The sequence below is a fragment of the Paralichthys olivaceus genome, chromosome 14 (genome assembly GCF_024713975.1).
Source record: "Paralichthys olivaceus isolate ysfri-2021 chromosome 14, ASM2471397v2, whole genome shotgun sequence".
In the NCBI taxonomy this organism is placed as follows: domain Eukaryota; kingdom Metazoa; phylum Chordata; class Actinopteri; order Pleuronectiformes; family Paralichthyidae; genus Paralichthys; species Paralichthys olivaceus.
The window spans coordinates 1,086,592-1,099,104 of NC_091106.1; positions in this window are offsets into that span (position 1 = coordinate 1,086,592).

Below are 12,513 nucleotides of genomic sequence, written 5' to 3' on the forward strand. Positions count from 1 at the left end.
CACCTGATAAGTGGTGGAAGGTAGCTCATGTTCTCTTTGTTCTTCTTCTGACTTTATCCGGCATGGACAATATGCATTAGTCATTGCAGTATGTAACAATCAGAGGCACTGAAGTAATAGTTTGTTTTTTATCAAAGCATTTTGTGACTCATTAATCATTGATCCATAAACCTATTGAGATTTAAAGAAAGCTTTTACATTTGCTGTTTAAAAAAAACCCATTTGTGCCTGTTTAGTGTGAAAAAGTGGTGTGTGCTGCTATGGCAATATGTTTCGAATAAATTGAAAATCTTGATAGTTCTTATATAGAGGATAAAGAAATAGTAGAAGTTGAAATAGGACAATGTAGGAATACTGTACTTTGGGTATGCTTTGTGTTGATTCTCTCAAACTCTTTCATGTTGGATAGTGACTGACTTTTCCTGTGTCTTTCTTTTTGATTCACTTCAATTCACAGTTCTGACTGGACCACTCATTAAATGAGTTGTCCCGAAAGCGAGTCGTCTGCTGTGTGCATAAGTCTAGTCAGCCTAATTTATATCGCAAGTATACAGCAAGTCTAGGCTTAGTGATAGAGATGCAAAAATTCACACCATGAGCAAGCACTGGTCTGGTAGAAAACCCTTTTAAGAGGCAGAAACCACAAGCAGAACCAAGAATGGGCAGTCATGTGCTTTGACCAGTTGCTTTGAGAGAGACAGGTAGGAAATAAAGACCAGGAGGAATGTTTTAGAAAGAAAATTAAGGTGCACATTATTAGGCTTGCAATCACAGATCCAGACTGGACAGCACTGAAAGCAGAAATAGAAGATGAGAGAGAAATAGTAAGATAAAAAAGATAGAGAAGGAAGGAGACAGAACCATCTTAAAGGAGCAAAGAAGCAGAGTAACTGTTTAGTGGTTTTCAAAAGGTTTAAACTAATCTCATTGGCAGAGTTTGAGCTATTTTAACCAGTGCAGCTATTCTAGCCTTTAAAGCACTGGTTTAGTAGGGTTGGGTACCGTACTCTGTACCTATAAGGGTACCGACCATATATGTCGATACTACCGGGTAATGATCCACGTTAAATCAATCAGTGCCAAATTTTGTGCCCTGTGATCGCATCTGGGTGACAGAATATGTGAACATGAGTGAGAGAGAGCAAGACCATGTGACTCACCCCTAAAGCGTGATCAAGCCCAGTGTACTTCTGATCAGTGCAGAGTCCGAACAATGGTCAGTCAGTGGAGCAGACACCCAGGGAGCCATGCATGGCAACAGTGCATGGCACCAGGGATCTTCAGAGTTCAGAAAGCGTGGCCACACCTTCAGAAAGGCAAACACCCAGGTAGCCATGCACAGCTCCACTATGTTCTCTTACAATGTTCATTAAGGTTTTTTCCACATATGTTTGTTTGTAAAAACGGGTTTTGTTTTTTTACCGGCTCTTTCAGCAATGTACTGCTCCTCTCTGTGTCTCTATCATTCACTCTGGGCACTGCACCGATCACACTGTTAGTGTGAGTCAGCGCAAGAGACAAGCTCTATTATAAATTAATCTGCAGTGATGAAGAAAGATTTGACTCATTGAAGAAAAGTATTGATCATTTTTGATGATGAGTGAAGATATTGTGGCGTCATCTCAAACAAATCAACCTTTCCTTCACGTTCTGGCACTACAATACAGAATCTACACAATTCTTTTATTGTAATTAATCATTCACTGTGATGAATATGGCCCGGGACAATTGTGAACACTTTAAGTGGTTGTAACAACACATAATAATTTAATAATAATAAATAATTTCGATGGGCACCATCTTTCACCCTGACCAAAACAGGGCAGCAGTAGCTCAGTCCATGAAGATTTGGCTTGGGAACCGGAGGGTGGCCACTTCAAGTCCAGCATGGACAATAAGCATGGAAAGTGGACTGGTAGCTGGAGAGGTGTCAGTTCCCCTCCTGGGTACTGCTGAGGTGCCCTTGAGCAAGGCACCATACCCCCCAATTGCTCACAGGGCGCTTCTCCTGGGGCTGCCCATCACTCTACTCTACAGTCTCTCTCCAATGTGCATGTCTGTTTGTGTGTGGGATTGGGTTTAACTGCATGTATAAAAATGTTAAAAATTAGTGTAAAAAGAATTTCCCCCTTGTGGGATTAATAAAGGAAATTTAATCTTAATCTTAATCTTAACATGATGTACAGATGGGGGATTTTGTGTAGATGCATACCGGATCATCCGTCCATTGCAGTCCTCAGTGAAGTTCTGTGCCCTTTTTCTCATTCTGTTTCGTTTGTCAAAATTAAGATGCTGTTTTAAGGAGGGTGAATTCTTTCTTGGCATCAGATGCAGAACCTGCCAAGGGACATATTATCCTATTACCTTTTCTCCTAAAGTATACTTCAAATGGAGACATCCAGTTTAAAACTTCCTTGGGGTCCTTATTTAGCACCCTGGAATAGGCTGGCAAATGTGTAACCCAAGCACTCTCTGCTGGCAATTCACAAGATCATACATGATCTTTTTCCTTAGCTCTCTATGGGTCCTTTCTACCTTTTCCTTGGCTTTGGGGATGGTATGGTGAACTCTGCGAAAACATAGTAAGCTTAGTTAAATATGCCTGGTAACTGCTGCGAGCTATTCCAATGAACACATATGGTTTAAACAGAGTTAGTGAAAACATTATTTCCTGTCAGAAACTTTCTAAAACCAAGCAAGGTTAGCTATTGCTGTGGCTGTTAGCATAAAGGTTTGAGCTTTAATATTAATCTCTTAATTTTTTTAATTAATTGAGAAGCTAGCTTTCTCTATAGTGAACTCTAAATGAGAAAACATATAAACACTGGGCACCGCGGTGCTATCCTGCATCGCTGCCAGGTGTTGGAGGGCTTGTCCCAGGAGGCTTTGTCCCTCCATGCTCTCCTCTCCTCTCACGTCCCTGTTCGGGCACCACTTGTGGGAATACTCGGCCCACTCCGGGTAAACAAGGGAGGAGAGAATGGCGTTTGCACAACAGTCTTTATTTCCTGGGTCGCCTGGCATGGCAACCACACACATATAACTACTGGTCCCTCAACCCACACACACGTTCACGTACGTCCTCCGGCTGCTCCAGTCTCAGGAACCCAGCCTACTGCAAGAGAGCAGAACCAGGTTACCAGCGTGCTCTTAGTGATGGCCTGATTACCTGATTCTGCACAGCTGTCTGATCACCGGCTGAGCCACTCCTCCCTGTTGTCCAGCAGTTGGTGCCCTAACCACACCCCGCCGTCACAGTATAATTCTCAAACACGTGTCTTAAAACAGACATCACGGAAGCACGAGAGGAAGTGGCGTTCCACCAATCAATATGACTTTCACCTAGCCTGAAAGGATAGCCTGATGAATTACAAGAAAGCACTCAGAAATGCCAGAACCTCTTATTATACATTATTAATAGAAATAGAAAATAAGAACAACCCCAGGTTCCTCATGAGCACTGTAGCCAGACTGACAGAAAGTCACACCTCTACTGACCCATCTATCTCTCTAACCCTGAGAAGCAATGATTTCATGAACTTCTTCACAAATAAAATTATAACCCTCAGGCAAAATATCCACCCCCTCCTCCCCATGAATAGCACAGACACATAGTCTTGTCCTGAAACCATAGACCCACCTGTAGCACCATCCTGAACTGACCTTATTAGTTTCGAAACTCACAACTTGTCAATTAGACTCTGTCCCAACTGGACTTTTTAAGGAAGTTTTCCCCCTAATTGACAGTTCCATATTGAATCAGATCAACATGTCTTTGTTAACCAGCTACGTACCACAACCTTTTAAAGTAGCTGTTGTAAAACCTCTGCTTAAAAAGCCCACTCTTGATCCAGAGGTTTTAGCTAATTATAGACCCATATCAAACCTGCCCTCATTTCCAAAATCCTAGAAAAAGCTGTTGCTAACCAGCTGTGTGATTACTTAGATAGTAACGGTTTGTTGGAAAATTTTCAGTCAGGATTTAAAATCCATCACAGCACAGAAACAGCACTATTGAAAGTCACTGACTGTCAAGAAAATGAGTTTTTTATGGCATCATTGTAAATAATCTCATGCGATTCCACTGTGTATCTGTGAATTCCTTTGCTACTGCCCGTAACTACCGTTACTACTTGCACAGTGGTAACGGCTTACAGTGATCACATTTGTCCAGGGCCAAATTGATCATTATAAGCAGTTGATAACTATGTAGAAATTGCGTAGTTTAGTAGTCCATGCGTGCTTGGTTTGGCTTGATGCAGTTAGCAGTGCACAGAGTGAAGGAGACACAGAGAGGAGCAGTAAATTGCAAGCCGAGCTGGTAAAAACTGTAAAAAAAAAACCCTGCTACCTGGAGGTCTGCCCCAGCATAGTGGGGCGTGCGCACAGCCTGCGCAGTAGACCTGTCCGGGGTCCCTTGGACTGTGCCCCGGCTCCTTGCCCTCTGTGGAATTGTGCATTTCTCTCTGGTGTTTTCCCTGGTACCACTGCTTGGTAACCCCTAACCCAAACTTATAAAAGACTGAGTAAAGGTTGATGCCATGAGACGTAAGCCTGGAGAATTAATTTGAGCAGTAAATAATAATAATAATAATAGAACCCAATAGATTGAAAACATTGCAAATATCTTGAAATAAATAGAAACCTGTGGCTTCTAAATGTTCTTTGTCTGACAGTGATGGCAAGATCTTGGTCCACAGCAGGACAACTGATTGGTTGGTGGAGTTATCAGGTCATAACCAGGAAGTCAACTGCCTGGACTCTAAAGAAGGACTCATCATCAGTGGTTCCAGAGACCAAACAACCCGGGTGAGTACACCTCAATCCAGATTTAGTCATGTGATGCTAGTGGTGTTTATAATCTATACTTGTTTCAGAAAGAATAGGACTGAACTTTGAAACATTAGCAATTTAAATGTCACCTTAGATTCAGTTCATCATAAAATACACTAATCTCAAGTAGTATGTGCTCAGGGTGGGCAATATGACCAAAGATTTATATCACAGTATTCTTCACTTTTTTGAAGGTGGCGTATCATGTCACGGTATTACTAACTCAGGGGTGTGATTAACACCAGAGAGAGGGCCTCTTCCTCTGACCAGGAGTAGACGTGAGCAAGCAGCTTACAGTCCCATCATATATTGCCAATACCACCCTAAGACCAGATCTAATAATCTGGTCAACACCCTGTGTATCATCTACTTCATAGAATTGACAGTACCCTGGGAGGATGCTGTTGATGAAGCAAATGAGAGGAAAAGGCTGCACTATGCAGACATGGCATTTGAGTCAGAGCAACATTGTAGTTTGGCTGCAGGGGTTTCTTTGCAACAACCACCATCAGGTTGCTCAAAAATAAGAAAGATTGCACACTGTAGAATGCTGCAGGCAATGGCTCTGGATAAGGAGTAAAGATTCCAAATGGTCTCCAAGATGCTGGTGACATGCACCCAGGTCTGCAGACAGAAAAATGTGATCTGAGCAACAATATGTTGCATAATACTTCAGCATGCTCCGTGTGGGTTGTTTCAAAACCACACAACAGAGTTTCCTCTCCTCTGGTCACCTTGGTGTCCCTGTCTAGTTCCAACATTTCACTCATCTCTTTAAACTTAAGTGGCAACTTTTACCAGGAACTCACTCTACTTTAATTGATCAGTTGGGCTGCTCCCCTTTTACCGTGCACCTTGCGTCAAGGTTGATTGAGCGATTATTATAATGTTTTACTTTTTGATTTACTATAAGATATGCTCTATAAGGTATTGCACAACCCATGTCTATCACACTAACACACCGGTCTTGAATATAACACTGTTGGACTGCCCACCTTTAGCATGTGCCGTGTATATATTATTTTATGTCTGCATAAACATAATTACAGGGTACTTATATTTCTCCCAGATTTGGAGATCTTCTTCTTTCCTCCTACGTCCGTTGTTGTTGTTGAGTGGAGGAGAGAAATCAACAAAATCATTAGAAGGTGTCATAAATAATAGCTTCCCCCATTAAATACTTGTGTATTTTATGTTCAGATGGGTGAGAAAAGAAAAAAACAATTTAAAATGACTTGACAAGATTTTGGGCCCTCAGGGTCCCATGTCAAAGCAGCCTCAGTGCATCTGTGTATAGATTCAAAGTATTTGAACTGAACTGGGTAATGAACACCAACTTTCAAAATATATGTATTCATTTGTTGTTTTGATAATTGTGAGGGAGAGTACTCAAGCATGTCGATCCAAAATAATCCCCTGTAGATTTTGAATCGGATTCAGATCTGATGATTAAGAAGTCATGGCATATAATTCACACAACAAACCATTCATGCCCTGTGGATGGGAGCATTGGGGTTCTAAATGTTTCAGGTTTTTCCTTTGTCACCTGTCTGTAGCACCTTTGCACTTTTTGTTCAAAATTGATATATATTTGTTAAAAATATATCCCTATATGGTAAGCTAAATTTGTTGTCCTCACAAGCAGCTGCACATACACACAATTCTCGAGGAAACGCTGAAATAGTAACCTGATAGCTCATTTAAAGCATAACTATCCCATCTTGTTTACAAAGCTGGTCATATACATCCTGTGCCAAGATTTTCCTTGATTTTTCAGAGAATAATTAATGGGGAAAAAAAACCTGGATGTGTGAGGGACTGATATTGATTAATTGTGTGTGCAATTCGATGCAGATCCAAAAAAATATCTGGATATAGTTCATATAAATGTGGTATGTGGCTCACACACACACACACACACACACACACACACACACACACACTACTTCATCTCTACTCCAGAAACCCTTTTTTCATCAGGGAGTTACCACATCACTTTAACTGTGTAATGTTTTTTTCTGTATGTCCTCTTATTATGTACAAAATATATGTGTAGCTTATCTTGTATGTCACTTTTTTTGTCAATAGTCAAACTTTTTGGGTCACTACAGGACAACATCATTAACTATAAAAACAACAGTGCTTGCGTGACATAGCATGAAGCTTTTTTCCTATCTTTATTCAAGAGCGTGGTCTTTCAGTTTGAGAGAACGATTTTGTTTAATTTATGTTCAGATTACTTTTCATCAAATGCCCTTGCACTCAAATAGCCCGTTTGCACTTAAATTTGCTCTGCTTCTGCTCTGTGTGCTTGCACTCAGATATATTGTTGCTCACACGGATATCCTGCTCTACAGCCTCAGCCCTTCTCTGCACTCGGGTTGCTTTCTGTGTGCTCTTTTGCTCTCTGATTTCTCCTCTGCTCTTGGATTTTTTTGTGCAACAACCCTGTTGAAGTTCCCCAACCAATAGAATGCCAGATAGCATAACTTTTGTTTTTCCTACAGACACACGTTGTGTTGTTGTTTATATCTGGTTTGGTAAATAAATGTATTTTATCGCAACAGTCAACTCATGTAATCTCCCTCCTTGTCACAGTCATTAAGCTAGGCTGTGACATATAAATGAGGCCCCCAGTCACTGCATGCCTCCTCTGAATTAACGGGTGAGTTTAACCTGCACTGCCTCTCTGACAGCTCTAACAAATTACCAAAAGAAAAATCTATACTAGCATGATTAGTAAGTAAATTATTAGCTTATATTATTAAATGCATAGTTCACTGAAAATTTACTCTTATCTACTCACCATAATGCGTGTGTGTGATTACACAGTTGCACAATCTTGTCGCACCCAGCTGTGCTGTGCTGATCCTTCAACAGTTTGTAACAGTGTATTTATTACCTTTTTTCCTTGTACCTGATGATATTGATCAATAATATTCAATGTATATTTGTTATTATTTATACCACCGCGTGTCTAATCCACAGTTTGACTGATACTCTTCTGGTGGTTCTGATTCGTTGTATTAAGCAAAGCTACTTTGCTATAAAGACCAAAAACATGGTGGGTGATGTGGGGAGGCATGTGTGAAGTGTTTGAGTCCACAAAACGTAATAAAATATAATAAAATAATAATATTCCTCCATACTGCTCCTGTGGTGTCATCCAATTGTCCGTAAGCCCAAACTTTCAAATTTGACTTGAAACGGCATAATTTACACCATGTTTTAGCCTAAATGTCCTCTGATATCCTCCTCTGGAGACGCATTGACATTTGCAAGCACACACCACACACAAGGAAGTGTGGGGTGCCCTGTAGCATTGATACTTCCACTAGCATCGCCACTTCCGGAAGCTGACATTTAGGATAAAAACATGTTTCGAATTCAAATTTGAATGTTGTAGTTTACAGACACTTGGATGACAGGAGCAATTTGGGGGCATTTTATGTTTTTTTTCTGTTGGTTTTTTAAGATGCAATGCTACTTAACCCTAAAGCACTATTGCCGATAATCTCAACACATATATCCTTTGTCAAAGTGTCCTAATTTCCTCATTGATTTCTCTAAGGAATTTGATACAGTTGATCATAAAATCCTACTCCTTAATCTACAATCTTTACATCTCTTTTAACTCACAGAGAGAACTCTGTTGTTGCTGAAAGTACACAGCTATTGTGCAGTCCACCATCATGCAGCCCCATCAACATGTCTGTAGTGACACCGTGTATTATTCTAATAGTTTTTAATTAAATCCTATTGTTGCCGATCATGTTTATGGAGCTGTTTTGAATAGTTATGATGACAGCGTTTTGAGTGTGCAATTTTTGAAATGCTCCAGGGCTTGTGATTGCATTATTCTCTTAAAGGCAAAAGACTTACAACCCCAAAATCCTTGTTTGTGGCTATATTTAGGGTTCAAGCCCAAAGGGCTATAAGCCTATTGTTTTTGCAGCAGGGGCTTCGGCTCAAATTCCTGTGAGCTATAATGAGCTACAAAAACGAAATGTGGCACAATAACTCAAAATTCGACACAGCTACAATGTGCTTAACATTAAAGCCTGTTGGACTGTAAAAGTCAGCTGTGATAGACTTTTTGCTAATTTGGTAAAATTGGGAAAAGGGTAATGTGACATCTTTTTTTTTTAATCTATCAACAACAAATTTGGTAGAAAGCATTGTGAGACTGAGATACACATTTATATCTTAAACAAGCAGGATTGGTTCAAAATATGGCTGCCATTAAGCAAACACTTCGCCAAGAGCGGTGCTAAGGAGGACATTGGCCATTACTCATCAAGAAATTGTTCAATTATCATAATAGCTCTCAGGTGAAGTGTGGATGAATGGTGGAACCTCTAAGTGCATAATTATTGCACTGCTACATGCATTGAAATGATGAGACAAGTAACTGCCCTCACTTAGACTGACGTAATCCAGCTGAAGTGACTTTGCTCAACAATGTGAAGCCTGAAACCTGTTTTTATTTCTTTTAACCTTTATTTTGGCCAACTGAGCTGCTTCCTTCTGCTGAGTGTGAGAGGGTTTGAAACATCTCATTGCCATTTGTGGCTATATTATCCTTGTATGTTTTCATTTTGTCCTGGATCTTGGGCATACCCTCAATAATCACATTTTAATGCCTAGGCTTCAAGAAAGTCTGCTTTGGTGTCATTCGATCATCGGTATCATTTGATTTACAATTTCATTGCTATTATTGGTGTTTCAGTTTAACTCTGTGTTCCAGATGTTGCTGTTTTTCTGTGAGTAAAGTTAGCGAACGTGCTTTTATTTTATGCTTTAAGATTTCATGTATCCTAGTCTCACTGCTTGTTAAAGTCAGCAGACATGATATAATCAACAGATGATCTGTCTGCACAGTGTCGAATGTGTTTAAAGAGGTAAATCTGGAACACTAAATTAATTTCTTCATTGTTGAACTATAGATTATTATTTCTCTATATTAAATAAGATTTTAAGGTATTGACCTTCTATGTAAGGTGCCTTGAGATAATGTTTATTATGAGTTGGCGCTATCCAAATAAAATTGAATTCAATTGAATAGGTAGTCCATCTATTTCTCTTGTCAGATGTGTGTTTGCTTTGTTGGAGCTGTGTCAGTCAAGTAAGTAAATAAAGGCCCCTGTCTTACTATGACAACTGTGTCTGAGTGTATTCAGTGATCGTGTATTTCATTTTAAATGGATTGTGGATGTGGTAGTGTTGCATAGTATGCTACAGTATCAGCCCTCTTCTAATTCCTTATGGCAACAACTCAGATTGTGATCTAGGCATACACATTTGGAGCACTGCAGGCGTACACATGTCTCAGGTTTGTTTCTGACAATTGACAGGCAGGGACGCATATTGCACATCAACTGGACAAGGAACTTGATCCAGTGGAAAGTGTTCATGTTACCTTTTTCTCCAGCACATTGTCCAAACATGAAATGGGTATCCCCTCTGCCCCACTATCCCAATGCCAACATCTTTCATGACCTACCCCCCTTCTAGATGATCTTGCCTCTTCCAGAAGAGTGTCTATGTGGGAAGTACTAATAGATCCCAACCCTGCTCTGCCTTCCATCAGTTTGCTTTGGTATAGCATTGACTCCTCCTGCTTCCACTGTATATCATGTTTTGCTGCTCTTCACCTTGATTCCAACTTTGGATACCTTCAAGTCACTTGACCACAGCACTTCACTAGTTCATTTTGGAGTTGTAACTTAGTGATAAAGCTCATAGAGAGAAATGGTGCTCAGAATCCTCAGTAACCTCAACCATTTTCTGAGCTGAGAACTTATTGTTTCTAGGGCAATTTTGATTTTCATAACACCCTTTGAGAGCCATACTAAGTTATTGTTTATCACTAACATATATCATACCAGGGCTCCACACTGACTTTTTACATTGGTTGCACTGGTCCGCATTTAGGTGCACCAGCACTTAATTAAGGTGCATCCAAATGTTTTCACTGCACCTTTTAGCACTGTAATAATACACCTTAGAAAACTTTTTCTTCACAGTTCCAATATACATTGCCAATTTTTTTTTTAAAAGGATTGGGTATCGCCACTGATTTCCCAAGTCTATTCAGTTCAAATTCACAAGGTCTCTATTCTATACAATACCAATTTTGCTTGGATATGTGTAACTTTACAAGGAAACTTATATTAAATATCAAGTAGGCCTGTCAAGATAACACATTTTTGGGATTTTTCTTGATTTTATTGCCACAGAAAATATAGAGATGAATGATTTTATTGTTCTTCATTTTCAAACCATTTTATATCACTGATATACTAATAATGTAATAGCATAATCATGCAAGTGCAACCTTCTAAAGAGCAATGGGCCTCATTAATTCTTCTTCTTAAGAATTGAATTTGTTCTTAAGGAGTTTTCTAAAAAAATGACGTCAGATTCATGACACGTTCTTGAACTGCAAAATTGGGTGAGTACTTTTGTGACTAAATCACCTCTTCAACATGTTTATGTGTTTAAAATGTGTTATCTTTTGCTGTATAGACTACATTTTCTGTCATAAAGGAGAGATTTTGCAGTTAATTTAACTTTGATGGCTGTTCATGCAAGTACTGCAGAGCCAGTTATGTCAGCATATTGACCTGTGTTTATTTCTTGCTTTAGTCTGTGGGTGGAGCATGGAGCAGGGGTGGGGCTTGGTCAGGGATATGCTACTCTGCCCACTAGTGCAGAGAATGGAGGGGGGCAGAAGCCAGTGAAGGGAGAAACTATCCTGAAGATAGGTGAGAACAGGGAGGGGGTTAGAATTGTTTTGTCTCGAATTACTCAAGCACAACTACAAAGATGTTGCTGGAGCAAAAGGCGCTTTTGAAAGTTTCAAAAAGGAGAACATGATTGTTGGCTAAACCATCCCCAATTTGCCACTTTCTCACCACTGCTGGGGCAAGATGACCTTTGACCTCTAGTATGAAAGTATCTGGTAACGCCACAGCAGCTACCCAGCCACAGCTGGGCCTCACTGACTGCACCTTTACCATCACAGCCACCACCACCCAAGCTCAAACACTTCAATTTCACCCCCGCTGCCCTGCCCCAGTCAACCACTAAAACCCCCCCGAAATTCATGTCTTTCTCCTTGGTCTCTCTCAAGACTTCCCTGTGGTTCAGGAGTCAAGAATTCAATTAGTTAAAAAAAAGAGAAGAAAGGAGCAAGGCTGCAACAATGCAGTGATAAGGGGGCAGAATGTGCGTTCCCACACGCTAAATACAGGGCGCTTGGAGCCCACATAGCCAGAGGACCCGCACTACAGGAGGCAAGAATAATCATAGCTCCCTCAGAACCCCTCATTACACACACGCACACCTTACATTCCTTACACACACAGATAGCTCCATGCACACATTCATTCTAGGAGGACATTCCCTTGAAAAGACACACCTTGCACACTCACACCCCACACCCCACACATAAGCAAAACCACAGAGAAACTTCCAAAACACACGCACATATACACACACACACACGCAGGTCTCTCTATAGTTGTGAGGACACTCATAAACATAATGCATTCCCTAGCCCCTTACCCTACCCTTAACCATCACAACTAAATGCCTAACCCTAACCTAGCCCTAATTTTACCCTAACCCTAAAACCAAGTCTCAACCCTCAAACAGACCATTGACTTAGTGAGGATT